General features: G+C 35.8%; 1 pseudogene; it reads left to right on the top strand.

Annotated features, from left to right (window-relative positions):
* Window positions 1-913: 913 nt before the first annotated feature.
* LOC133869064 (probable metal-nicotianamine transporter YSL12) lies at window positions 914-11,811 on the top strand (annotated as a pseudogene).
* The last annotated feature ends 274 nt before the right edge of the window (window positions 11,812-12,085 follow it).

Below are 12,085 nucleotides of genomic sequence, written 5' to 3'. Positions count from 1 at the left end.
AAATATTTCTCTACGTAAATATCAGCATGGCTTGGGATGTTGTGGGCATGTGGCTACTCCTATGTCACTTTGATATTCACAATTTCAATAACATCTAATTACCATATATTTGCCAAAATATTTTACAAAGTTTTATACTCCTTTTTTTTTTTTTAATGTGATCATCATCATGACTTGGAATACTATGGTCATTTCTAAGTCATTTTGATAGTTACTACTTTATAATGAGTCAATGACATCATAAAATTTCAATCTTTATATCAATCACAAAACATACCATAACCTTATAATAATATATCCGTGCTCAACAAAATCAAAGATCGCATAGGATTTAAATAAGTACCAAAATAGTTATTGTTTCAGAACAGTATAAGGCTCTTTTCTTTTTTCTTTTTCCTTCTTTTTTTTTTTTTTTTTTTGGTCGTCACAACACAGCAAGAAAGCAAAACGCCAAGGCATAGAATAGACAAAAGCTAGAACAAATAAAATCCAACTAGGATTTGATCAGCTATAAGGCAAATCAATTTGGGACCTGCCCGGGGTGACCTGAACTAGGAGTAGTCAATTTGGGCCAACAGCCCAGAAAAAGGTCAACTCAATATATCAGTGTTAAGAAGATTGGACCCAGTAATAAGGCCCAAAATGCGAAAGGTCTTCCATAACGAGAGTGGCCTAGCATACAGAAGAGGCCAGTAAACTGACGCGGTGTCCGAAACCCGAACCCATCAGCAGTCGCAGAGTGCACCAGATCGGAACAATTGCAAAAGATGGGGCATAGGTGGTGGAATTCGGCTGAAAGCTAGCCCAGCCCACGAAGCAACGAGTCTTAAAACCATAAATTTTTTATGCCCTTATATATACTCTGTTCGAGGGAACTATTTATTCCTACTTGGCCAGAAAACCACAAAGAGAAATGGAGAGTAGCATAGAGAGAGAGAAATAAGGGAGGTTGTTGATAAGGTTGAGAGAAACTCTAGTGAAGAGAGAGGAAACGTTGATGAAGAAAGATATGAAGGAGATAGAAGCTCTAGTGAAGAGAGTCAAATAAGTGAGGGTGTTGATGATCATGAAGTAGCTAGTGAAGAGAGACGAGACGTTGAGATAGCTAGTGAAGAGAGAAGAAACATTGAGCTAGTTAGTGAAGAGAAAGGAGACGTTGAAGTAGCTTGTGAAGAGAGAGGAGACGTTGAGGTAGCTAGTGAAGAGAGGTGAGAGGTTGAAGTTGATGATCATAAAGTAGCTAGTGAAGAGAGCGGAGACGTTGAGGTAGCTAGTGAAAAGAAAGGAGACATTGAAGTTGATCATGAAGTAGCTAGTGAAGAGTAAGAACACATTGAAGTGACTAGTGAAGAAAGAGGAGACGTTGAAGTTGATGATCATGAAGTTGCTATTTAAGAGAGAGGAGATGTTGAGGTGTCTAGTGAAGAGAGAGGAGACGTTGAAGTAGCTAATACTGAAGAGAGAGGAGATCTGGTTGATGATCATGAAGTAGCTAGCGAGGTGAGAAGAGATCAGGTTGTTGATGAAGTAGCAACCAGCGAAGTGAGAGGAGATCAAATTGTTGATGAAGTAGCAGCTGGCAAAGTGAGAGAATATCAGGTTGGCGAGGATGATAATGAAGCAAAGAGCAACTCTAGTGAAGTCATCGTAGAAATAAGCGATGGAGACGGTGGTGAGATAGTAGAAGTAAAAGAAGGAGACGTTGAAGTAGCTAGTGAAGAGAGAGGAGACGTTGAGGTAGCTAGTGAAGAGAGATGAGAGGTTGAAGTTGATGATCATGAAGTAGCTAGTGAAGAGAGAGGAGACGTTGGGGTAGCTAGTGAAGATAGAGGAGACGTTGAAGTTGATGATCATGAAGTAGGTAGTGAAGAGAGAGGAGACATTGAAGTTGATAATCATTAAGTAGCTATTAAAGAGAGAGGAGACGTTGAGGTAGCTAGCGAAGAGAGATGAGACGTTGAAGTAGCTAGTACTAAAGAGATATGAGATCTCGTTGATGATCATGAAGTAGTTAGCGAAGTGAGAGAGGAGATCAGGTTGTTTATGAAATAGCAACCGGTGAAGTGAGAGAAGATTAGGTTGACAAAGACGTTAATGAAGTAGAGAGCAACTCTAGTGAAGACATCGTAGAAATAAACAACGGAGACGGTGGTGAGACAGTAAAAGTAGAAGAAGGAGACGTTGAAGTTGATGATCATGAAGTAGCTAGTGAAGAAAGAGGAGACTTCAAGGTAGCTAGTGAAGAGAGGAAAGACGTTGAAGTTGATGATCATTAAGTAGCTATTGAAGAGAGAGGAGACGTTGAGGTAGCTAGTGAAGAGTGATGAGATGTTGAAGTAGCTAGTACTGAAAAGAGAGGAGATTCGGTTGATGATCATGAAGTAACTGGCGAAGTGAGAGGAGATCAGGTTGTTGATGAAGTAGCAACCATCAAAGTGAGAGGAGATTAGGTTGTTGATGAAGTACAGCCGACGAAGTGAGAAACGATCAGGCTGACAAGGATGATAATGAAGCAAAGAGCAACTATAGTGAAGACATCGTAGAAATAAACAATGGAGACGGTGGTGAGATAGTAGAAGTAGAAGAATGAGATGTTGAAGTTGATGATCATGAAGTAGCTAGTGAAGAGAGAGGAGACGTTGAAATAGCTAGTGAAAAGAAATGAGACGTTGAGGTAGCTAGTGAAGAGAGATGAGACGTTGAGGTAGCTAGTGAAGATAGAGGAGACGTTGAAGTTGATGATCATGAAGTATCTAGTTAAGAGAGAGAAGACGTAGAAGTAGCTAGTGAAGAAAGATGAGACGTTGAAGTTGATGATCATGAAATAGCTATTGAAGAGAGAGGAGACGTTGAGGTAGTAGTGAAGAGAGATGAGACGTTGAAGTAGCTAGTACTAAAGAGAGAGGATATCTGGTTGATGATCATGAAGTAGCTGGCGAAGTGAGAGGAGATCAGGTTGTTGATGAAGTAGCAGCCGGCGAAGTGTGAGAGAAGATCGGGTTAGCGAGGATGATAATGAAGCAAAGAACAACTCTAGTGAAGACATCGTAGAAATAAACGATGGAGATGGTAGTGAGATAGTAGAAGTAGAAGTAGAAGTAGAAGAAGGAGACGTTGGTGACATTGGTGAGATAGTAGAAGTAGAAGAAAGAGATGTTGGTCACGTTGGTGACTCGGTGAGATAGAAGAACTAGAAGGAGACGTTGGTCACGTTGGTGATCAGATAATAGAAATAAACAAGGGAGACGTTAATGATGTAGAGGGCGAAACTCTAGGGAAGAGAGCGATATTGACGATAAAGTCACGTTGGATAGCCTGTTTAAGGATACAGAGGTACTGCCATGGAAGAAACATTTAACCATAAGGTCTTTGGTGACTAGCTTTGTTTTGAGCATTTTATTTAATTTTATTGTGTGCAAGCTTAGCCTAACTCCTGAGCTGCTACCCTCAATGTCCATAAACATTTTGGGAGCTTTATTGGGATTTGGTGTTCTGAAGGGCTATACAGCAATACTGTATAGGTATGGTTTGTTGAAGCAGTCTTTTACTAGGCAAGAGAACATTATCATCCAAACATGTCTTGTTGCGTCAGCTGGAGTAGCATTTAACAGTATGTTTTTCAAACTAGTTTTTACTTCATGCATGCAAGTTCTTCACATGTTGACTTTAGATCATAATCTCATTGATTGCATATAATAACTCATGATCTGGAATTGGAAACAATGGTAGAGCCACATTAAGGTCAGCAGGGGCCAGGTTTTTTTTTTTTAAAAAAAAAAAATTACTTTATAAGAAAATTTGTTAAGTAATTTATCCACTCCCCCATTGAGATCTCAACAAGAGCTCGTCAAAATTAATAAGAGATGATAAGCACAAAGTTAATTATACTATTTTGGATTCTTCTTCAAAGCATCGATAAAACTCTTTCCATGGCTGACAAGAGCTTCGCAACTACCGCCATTTCTACTATTTTTGTATTTTTTTAGATAAAAACACACAATTTGTCACTCTAGAATGTCAACAAACCCTCAATCTTGGCGAGAACGAGGGCGAGGAGCTACAATCACATTGTTGATAACACAGCCTAGGATCCTCGAGCATATAGAGGGAAATACCAGATTAAGCCAATTCTCGTAATACTCTGGTAAATCTTGTTAATAAATAGAAGAAGAAAAAAAACTGCATTAACATAATTTGTTGAATTATATCAATTGAAAAGGTTAAAATTACATAATTTGCCATGGTCTTTGCAATGTGTATATACATGTAATTTGGTATCTCATTGTAATATTTGTTTCCTTCCCTAGTCCGATCAAACCTCGAGGACTTTTTTAGTATGTCACGTAAAAAGCCACTTGGGATCTTCTTGGTCCAATTTTTTATGTCGTCTAGTTCATGTGTTGTATTGCCAAAGTCCAGTTCGTGATCAAAGTACGTTATATTAATCTTTCGATATTCCGTAACCAAGTTAATAAATTTCATTCGGTCTTCTCCATTAAAAAAGATGGGATGAAAGAACTGCAGGAACTACCATCTTTAATGGGCAGAGAAAAAAAAACTAGGGAAAAAAAGAAAGAGATTAAAATCGATTGGTAGTTCAATAAACTCAGTCTCAGACCCACTTTTCTTCAGATGGTTATTTATTAACTTTGCCATCATGTACTTGGAATGAACCATGTCACTCTTTCTGCCTTTGTTGACATTGTCGTTCTTCATAATAATTGGGTGAGCAGTGAATGATGCCGCCAATTTTTTTTTTTAAAAAAAAAAATTACTTTATAAGAAAATTTGTTAAGTAATTTATCCACTCCCCCATTGAGATCTCAACAAGAGCTCGTCAAAATTAATAAGAGATGATAAGCACAAAGTTAATTATACTATTTTGGATTCTTCTTCAAAGCATCGATAAAACTCTTTCCATGGCTGACAAGAGCTTCGCAACTACCGCCATTTCTACTATTTTTGTATTTTTTTTGGATAAAAACACACAGTTTGTCGCTCTAGAATGTCAACAAACCCTCAATCTTGGCGAGAACGAGGGCGAGGATCTACAATCAAATTGTTGATAACACAGCCTAGGATCCTCGAGCATATAGAGGGAAATACCAATTAAGCCAATTCTCGTAATACTCTTGTAAATCTTGTTAATAAATAGAAGAAAAAAAAAAACTGCATTAACATAATTTGTTGAATTATATCAATTGAAAAGGTTAAAATTACATAATTTGTCATGGTCTTTGCAATGTGTATATACATGTAATTTGGTATCTCATTGTAATATTTGTTTCCTTCCCTAGTCCGATCAAACCTCGGGACTTTTTTAGTATGTCACGTAAAGAGCCACTTGGGATCTTCTTGGTCCAATTTTTTATGTCGTCTAGCTCATGTGTTGTATTGCCAAAGTCCAGTTTGTGATCAAAGTACGTTATATTAATCTTTCGATATTTTGTAACCAAGTTAATAAATTTCATTCGGTCTTCTCCATTAAAAAAGATGGGATGAAAGAACTGCAGGAAACTACCATCTTTAATGGGCAGAGAAAAAAAAACTAGGGCAAAAAGAAAGAGATTAAAATCGATTGGTAGTTCAAGAAACTCAGTCTCAGACCCACTTTTCTTCAGATGGTTGTTTATTAACTTCGCCATCATGTACTTAGAATGAACCATGTCACTCTTTCTACCTTTGTTGACTTTGTCGTTCTTCATAATAATTGGGTGAGCAGTGAATGATACCGCCAAGTTTGGTATTCTAATAAAGACCCTAATTATGTGGTCCCCACATAATGCTTCAGCATTATGCATTGATCGCAGCTAGTGCGCAAGGCTACGGAAGACCTTTCTGGTTCCTTCTCCAAATCCTTTAAATGTCCTATTACTATCCCACACACAAAAAATAAATAAATAAATAAAATAAAATAAAATCATTTTGTTCTTGTTGTTTCATCACAATGGCGGAGCCACGTTAAGGCCAGCAGATGCCATGGCCCCTGCAATTGATTTTCAAAAAATTATTTTTATAAAAAAATTTATTAACTAATTGATTCACGCCCACACTGAGATCTCAATAAGAGCTCATCAAAATTAATGCGAGATGATAAGCACCAAGTTAATTATACTATTTTGGATTCTTCTTCAAAGCATCGGCAAAACTCTTTCCATGGCTGACAAGAGCTCTGCAATTATGCCCTTGCTACTATCCTTGTATTTTTCTGAATTTTTACCCACACTTTGTCGCTCTAGAATGTTAGCAAACCCACAATCTCGATGAGGGCGATGAGCTACAATCAAATTGTTGATAACACAGTCTAGGATCCTAGAAGGAAATATCATATTAAGCAAATTCTTGAAATACTCTTGTAAATGGTTTTGTTAATAAATAGAAAAGGAAAAAAAAAACTGTATTAACCTATTTTGTTGAATTATATCAATTGAAAAGGTTAAAATTACATACCTTGTCGTGGTCTTTACAATGTGCATATGCATTCCTTATATAATTTGGTATCTCATTGTAATATTTGTTTCCTTCCGTAGTCCGATCAAACCTCGGGGACTTTTTTAGTATGTCACGTAAAGTGCCACTTCGAATCTTCTTGGTCCAATTTTTTATGTTGTCTAGCTCATGTGTTGTATTGCCAAGGTCCAGTTCGTGATCCAAGTACGTTATATTAATCTTTCGATATTCTGTAGGCAGTAGCGGAGCTAGGAATCTGTTTTAGTAGGGGCGGAATTAAAATAATAAAATATAATGATAAATATTTTTTTTTTATTCTTTTTATATACTATATTTTTATAATATATAAAAGTATGGTAATTACAATTCAAAATATAAATTATAAATAATATATGTATCACAAAAAATGTATCTATCAAACTTCATAAATATATGTCAAATTGATATATCAGTTAACATGTAGACACTAATACAAAAAATAAAAATAAAAAACAAAATACAAAATTAACTTTATAAAAAAAAGGAAAAAAACATGTGGTTGTGGTCACGTTGACAAGTCACGTTGCAACTTGCAATGACTAAAATTTTGAAAAGTATCTATAAAAAAAAAGAAAAAAAAGAAGAAGAGAATTCTGAAAAGCAACGGTTTCATTATTATCCTGAAAACTGAAAAGTAAAAGAAGAAAGAGAACAACTCAACAACCATTGTCTCACACAATCACACTCTTAGCTCAGTAATAGAAAAAAAGAAAAAGAAAAAGTGGAAGGCTTTCGGTGCGAGAGATTGTCCAGAAAGAAGCGGAGATGCTAGAGGCCAAATAACAAGATTTGTGTTTTTTTTAAAAGATTTGTGTTCTTAGCTTCCGATGGTTGGTTTTTCTATGTAGGAGTTTTAAAGTTTTTTCAAGATGGAGAGATAAATGTAATTATTTTTTTATTTTTTTTATTTTTTTTTTATTTTTTTGTGTTTTTTCACAAAATTGTTCCGTTCCTCTTTTTGAGCATTTAGTGGTTTTTTTTTTTTTGATAAATTCTTTTTTGACGGTTGGTTTTTCCATGTAATTTTTTTTTTCTTCTATTATGAGCAGGGGCGGGCATCAGCATCAGTATTTTTTTTTTCTTCTTTTTAATGTAATTTTTTTTTTCTTTTTTCAGATATCTATAAAAAAAATAAAAAAATAAAAAAAAAATAAAAAAAACTTTAGACATTTAGGGGGGGCGAGAGCCCTGCTCGCCCCCCTTTGTCTCCGCCGTTGTCTGTAGGGGTGGGCATCGGTTCGGTAGGCGGTTAAGTCAATTAATTCGGTCGGTTAACCGACTTTTGTCAGAATGCAGTCGGTAAATTTATTTCGGTTAAGTCAGATAAACGGTTACTATGCGGTTGGTAAAGCGGTTAATAAGCGGTCGGTTAAGTCAGTAATGCGGTTAATAGGCGGTCAGTTAAGTTGGTTAACATGGGTAATGAAACGACGTCGTTTTGATTTTTTTAAAGGAAAAAAAAAAAAAAAGAAAAAAAAGATCAAACGTTTCATTCTTACTAAAACGACGTCGTTTTGTTTTATGTCGGTCGGAATAAAAGGCGGTTCAGTTCGATTCGGTTACTGCTTAAAATGTGGTTTGGTTCGGTTTGGTTACCTCTTAAAAGGCGGTTCGGTTCGGTTCTGTCACCAAACCGACTTTCGAAACAAAATTTTATACCGACTACCGAACCGAAAATTAGTTGGAAAAGTCTGTAGGTGGTCGATGGCGGTTTGGTTCGGTTCGGTACGGTTCGGTAAGCGGTCGGTAGGCGGTAGGCGGATAATTTGCCCACCCCTAATATTCTGTAACCGAGTTAATAAATTTCATTCGATCTTCTCCATTAAAAAAGGTGAGATGAAAGATCTGCAAGAAACTACCATCTTTAACAAGCAGAGAAAAAAAAATTAGGGGAAAAAAATAGATTAAAATCGATTGGTAGTTCAATAAACCCAGTCTCAAACCCACTTTTCTTCAGATGGTCGTTTATCAACTTCGCCACCATGTACCTGAAATGAACAATGTCACTCTTTATACCTTTGTTGAAATTGTCGTTCTTCATAATAATTGGGTGAGCAGTGAATGATACCGCAAAGTCTGGCATTCTAATAAATACATTAATTATGAGGTCCCCACAGAATGCTTCAGCATTGTGCATTGATCGCAGCTAGTGCACGAGGCTACTGAAGACCTTTCTAATTCCTCCTCCAAATCCTTTAAATGTTCTATTATTGTCCCACACAAAAAATTTCCATTTCGTTCTTATTGTTTTTTCACTATGGCGAAGCCACGTTAAGGCCAGCAGGAGCCGTGGCCCCTGCAATTGGTTTTTAAAAAAATTATTTTATAAGAAAATTTGTTAAGTAATTGATCCATGCTCCACTGAGATCACAACAAGAGCTCGTCAAAATTAATGAGAAATGGTTAGCACCAAATTAATTATACTATTTTGGATTCTTCTTTAAAGCATCGACAAAACTCTTTCCATGACTGACAAGACCTCCGCAACTGCCGCCCTTTCTACTATCCTTGTATTTTTCTGAATAAAACCCCATAGTTCGTCGCCCTAGAATGTCAGCAAACCCACAATCTCGGCGAGGGCAAGGAGCTACAATCAAATTGTTGATAACACAGTCTAGGATCTTCGAGCATATAGAGGGAAATATCAGATTAAGCCAATTCTTGTAATACTCTTGTTAAAAAAAAAAAAAAAAAAAAAAAAAAAAAAAAAAAAAAAAAAAAAAAAGCATTAACATAATATGAATATAGGATGGGCTCAGAAAGCACCAAGTTTTAACAGGCCTTATAGGGAGTGTCCTGTCAAGGAGCTTTGGACCTTCGTTCTCCATCTTAATTGTGTGTTTGGTGGGTTGTTTTCACAACTAACAAATTGAGCCCATAAATACGCTTAAGCCCATTTACAAAACAAAATACATGCACGGTCTTTTTCAATACAAAACTTAAAACACAGGACTTTTGGAGACGACGGGGAGGTAGCGTCTCTTCAATGGGGCTTTGGTCTGAGACTGAGTTTAAAAAGAAAAAGTTTATATAGTGAAATACCTGACCTGATTGGAATAATATGGTTGAAAAATATCCTAGTTGGTGTGGTAGGACAATTTTGGTTAGCTAGGGTGTTATTGTTTTCTCTGTTGCATCTTGAACATATCTTCGGAATTTTATGAACCAAGTCTTGATTTTTTTTGGATTATTATAACTTTTTAATAGTTTCAAAACTAACTATATAAATCTTTTTTTTTTTTTTAATGAATGAAACTATATAAATCTTTTGTAAATGCATAAATATTTGCCATATAATTATTAGGTGGCACTACAAGCTATCTACTAGGGATGGCTCCTATTGTAGCAAGCCAAGGAGATGAAAGATATTTACATAAGTGAGATTTATAAAACAAAATTGTTGAGGGAGAAAAACAAAAAAGAAAACTTGAGAATCAGGTGATTAAGCCATAAAGTGTTATACACATGCTGAAAGCTTTAATGCCCAATTTAAAAGAATGAAAATGTATATGCATCCTCGTATCTTTCAATTCAAGACAAGATGTAGACTATTCGTTTTATATATCATGAACAGATAGCAAAAACAGTTTAAATTTAAGATTTTGACTTTATATTAATGGCCTGCAAAAATTTATAAGGCTTATGACCTTATAGCCTGCAACATATATATGGCGTTGTAAGCTTTTAGACATCAAGTCCTCATTATTAACAATCTGATTGCACCACTATTTACCTAATAAAGCCTATGTGAAATGAAACTCAACATGCATCAAGCTTGTTGCCTATTAAGAAATTGAACTACAAAGAAATAATTTTTATTTTCGCTTAACATATTTTACTCCATAAGAACATATAACAAGGAAACTGGAAAGCAAAAAGGGAAATGATACTTAAATTATGTAAAAGAGCACAAGCCAATGACAATTACCACAATATTTAATTTAAGTCAAAAAATGCCATATTTTCAGAATGAGGAAGATAATTAGGAATCAACAATGTGAAATACAGCAGGACATAAAATACAATAAAACAACAGAAATAGAAAATAAAATAAAAGTTACATTTTGTTAGTGTAATACGCCCTTGCACCATTAAGAACATGACCATATTTTTCTATCAAGTGAATAAGATTAGTCACAATTTCTTTTGCAGTCTCGTACATCTTACTTGCTAGCAAGCCCATGCACCAAAAATAGACATCAATCTTGATCCCATTAAGGGATGCTCCACATAGCCCCTTTCTCACACAACAATTGAAAAAAAAAAACAAAAAAATCACTAGCTAAGAAACAATTCCCCCTAAGAAGAAAAAGAAAACAACTCTTGCTCCCTACTGACTATGGGACCAACATTAGCATTCATGCTGTTTAATTACACAGGAGCTTCAAACAAATGCATTAAACTCCTACAGTTACTATCAGTGGCCAAATTCCCCTTTGTATAGTTTTGCTTGGTTAATTTCTCCTCGCACTCATATCCACTATTTGAGTCCCCTTCATCTTTCCCCAACTGAAATGGTACCAATTTTGGCTTATTGCATTGCACCAATTTTGGCTTTTTTGCAATGCCTATGTGTGTGGTCTTAGCGATTGGTCTCTTGCCTCCAATTATGGCAAAGTTGCTATCCTAATATTCAATTGTTGGATTGGCCTTGAAAATGGAGGAGTTATTGCTGGTCTTGCTTCTTGTGGTGTCAAGATGAACATTTTTTCTAAGGCTTCTGATATCATGCAGGACTTTAAGACCGGATATTTAACTTTGACATTTACTTTGTCTATGTATGTTAATCAAATTGTTGGTACAACAATGGGTTGTGTCGTGTTGCCTTTAATATTTTGGTTGTTCTACACAACGTACTCTGTTGGCGACCCGGATGGTTCCTATCCTGCGCCTGACACCTTCCTATACCACGGGATTGCATTTCTTGGAGGTGAGGGTATCAATTCCCTTCCCAAAAATTGCCTCAAACTTGCTTTAATATTTTTTTGTGCTGCCATCGTCATAAATATACTCAAGGAGCTGTTGAAGTCTTATGAAACAAAGCATAGGATCTATAGGTTTGTTCCAAGAGCAATGTACTTGACTATTTCGTTTTATCTTGGTGGATTTTTCACGATTGACATGTGCGTTGGGAGCTTGATTCTTATCGTATGGCGGATGAAGAACAAGCAATCAGCTGATGACTTGGTATTTGCCGTGGCATCCGGCCTTATATGCAGTGATTCTTTGTGGGGAATTCCGCCGATTATACTCTCATTTGCCCATGTTAAAGCTCCTTATTGCAACAAGTACTTTCCTGTTTCTATGAAAATCAAGGTGTAAGAATTTTGAGAGAAGATTAAAGTATCGTTTTTTTTTTTTTTTTGATGGAATTAATGTATTGTCTCTTAAGTACTTACATGTGACCATTTTTAGCTAAGTTGCTCAAATGGGTTCCTGCCTATTTAAAGATGAATCTGTTTCAACTCTCTTAAATTCAAAATTTCTTCTTGTATGTTTTGGCATCTTGTATATATGATTCATATGAATTACTATTTGAGTCTGATTGTATTTTATATTTTGCTTTACTGAAGGCTATGTGCTGGTGTACATTTCG

Source organism: Alnus glutinosa, chromosome 1 (assembly GCF_958979055.1).
Source record: "Alnus glutinosa chromosome 1, dhAlnGlut1.1, whole genome shotgun sequence".
In the NCBI taxonomy this organism is placed as follows: domain Eukaryota; kingdom Viridiplantae; phylum Streptophyta; class Magnoliopsida; order Fagales; family Betulaceae; genus Alnus; species Alnus glutinosa.
The sequence above is the reverse complement of the archived record's forward strand: the minus strand, read 5'-3'. Positions and strand labels throughout refer to the sequence as shown.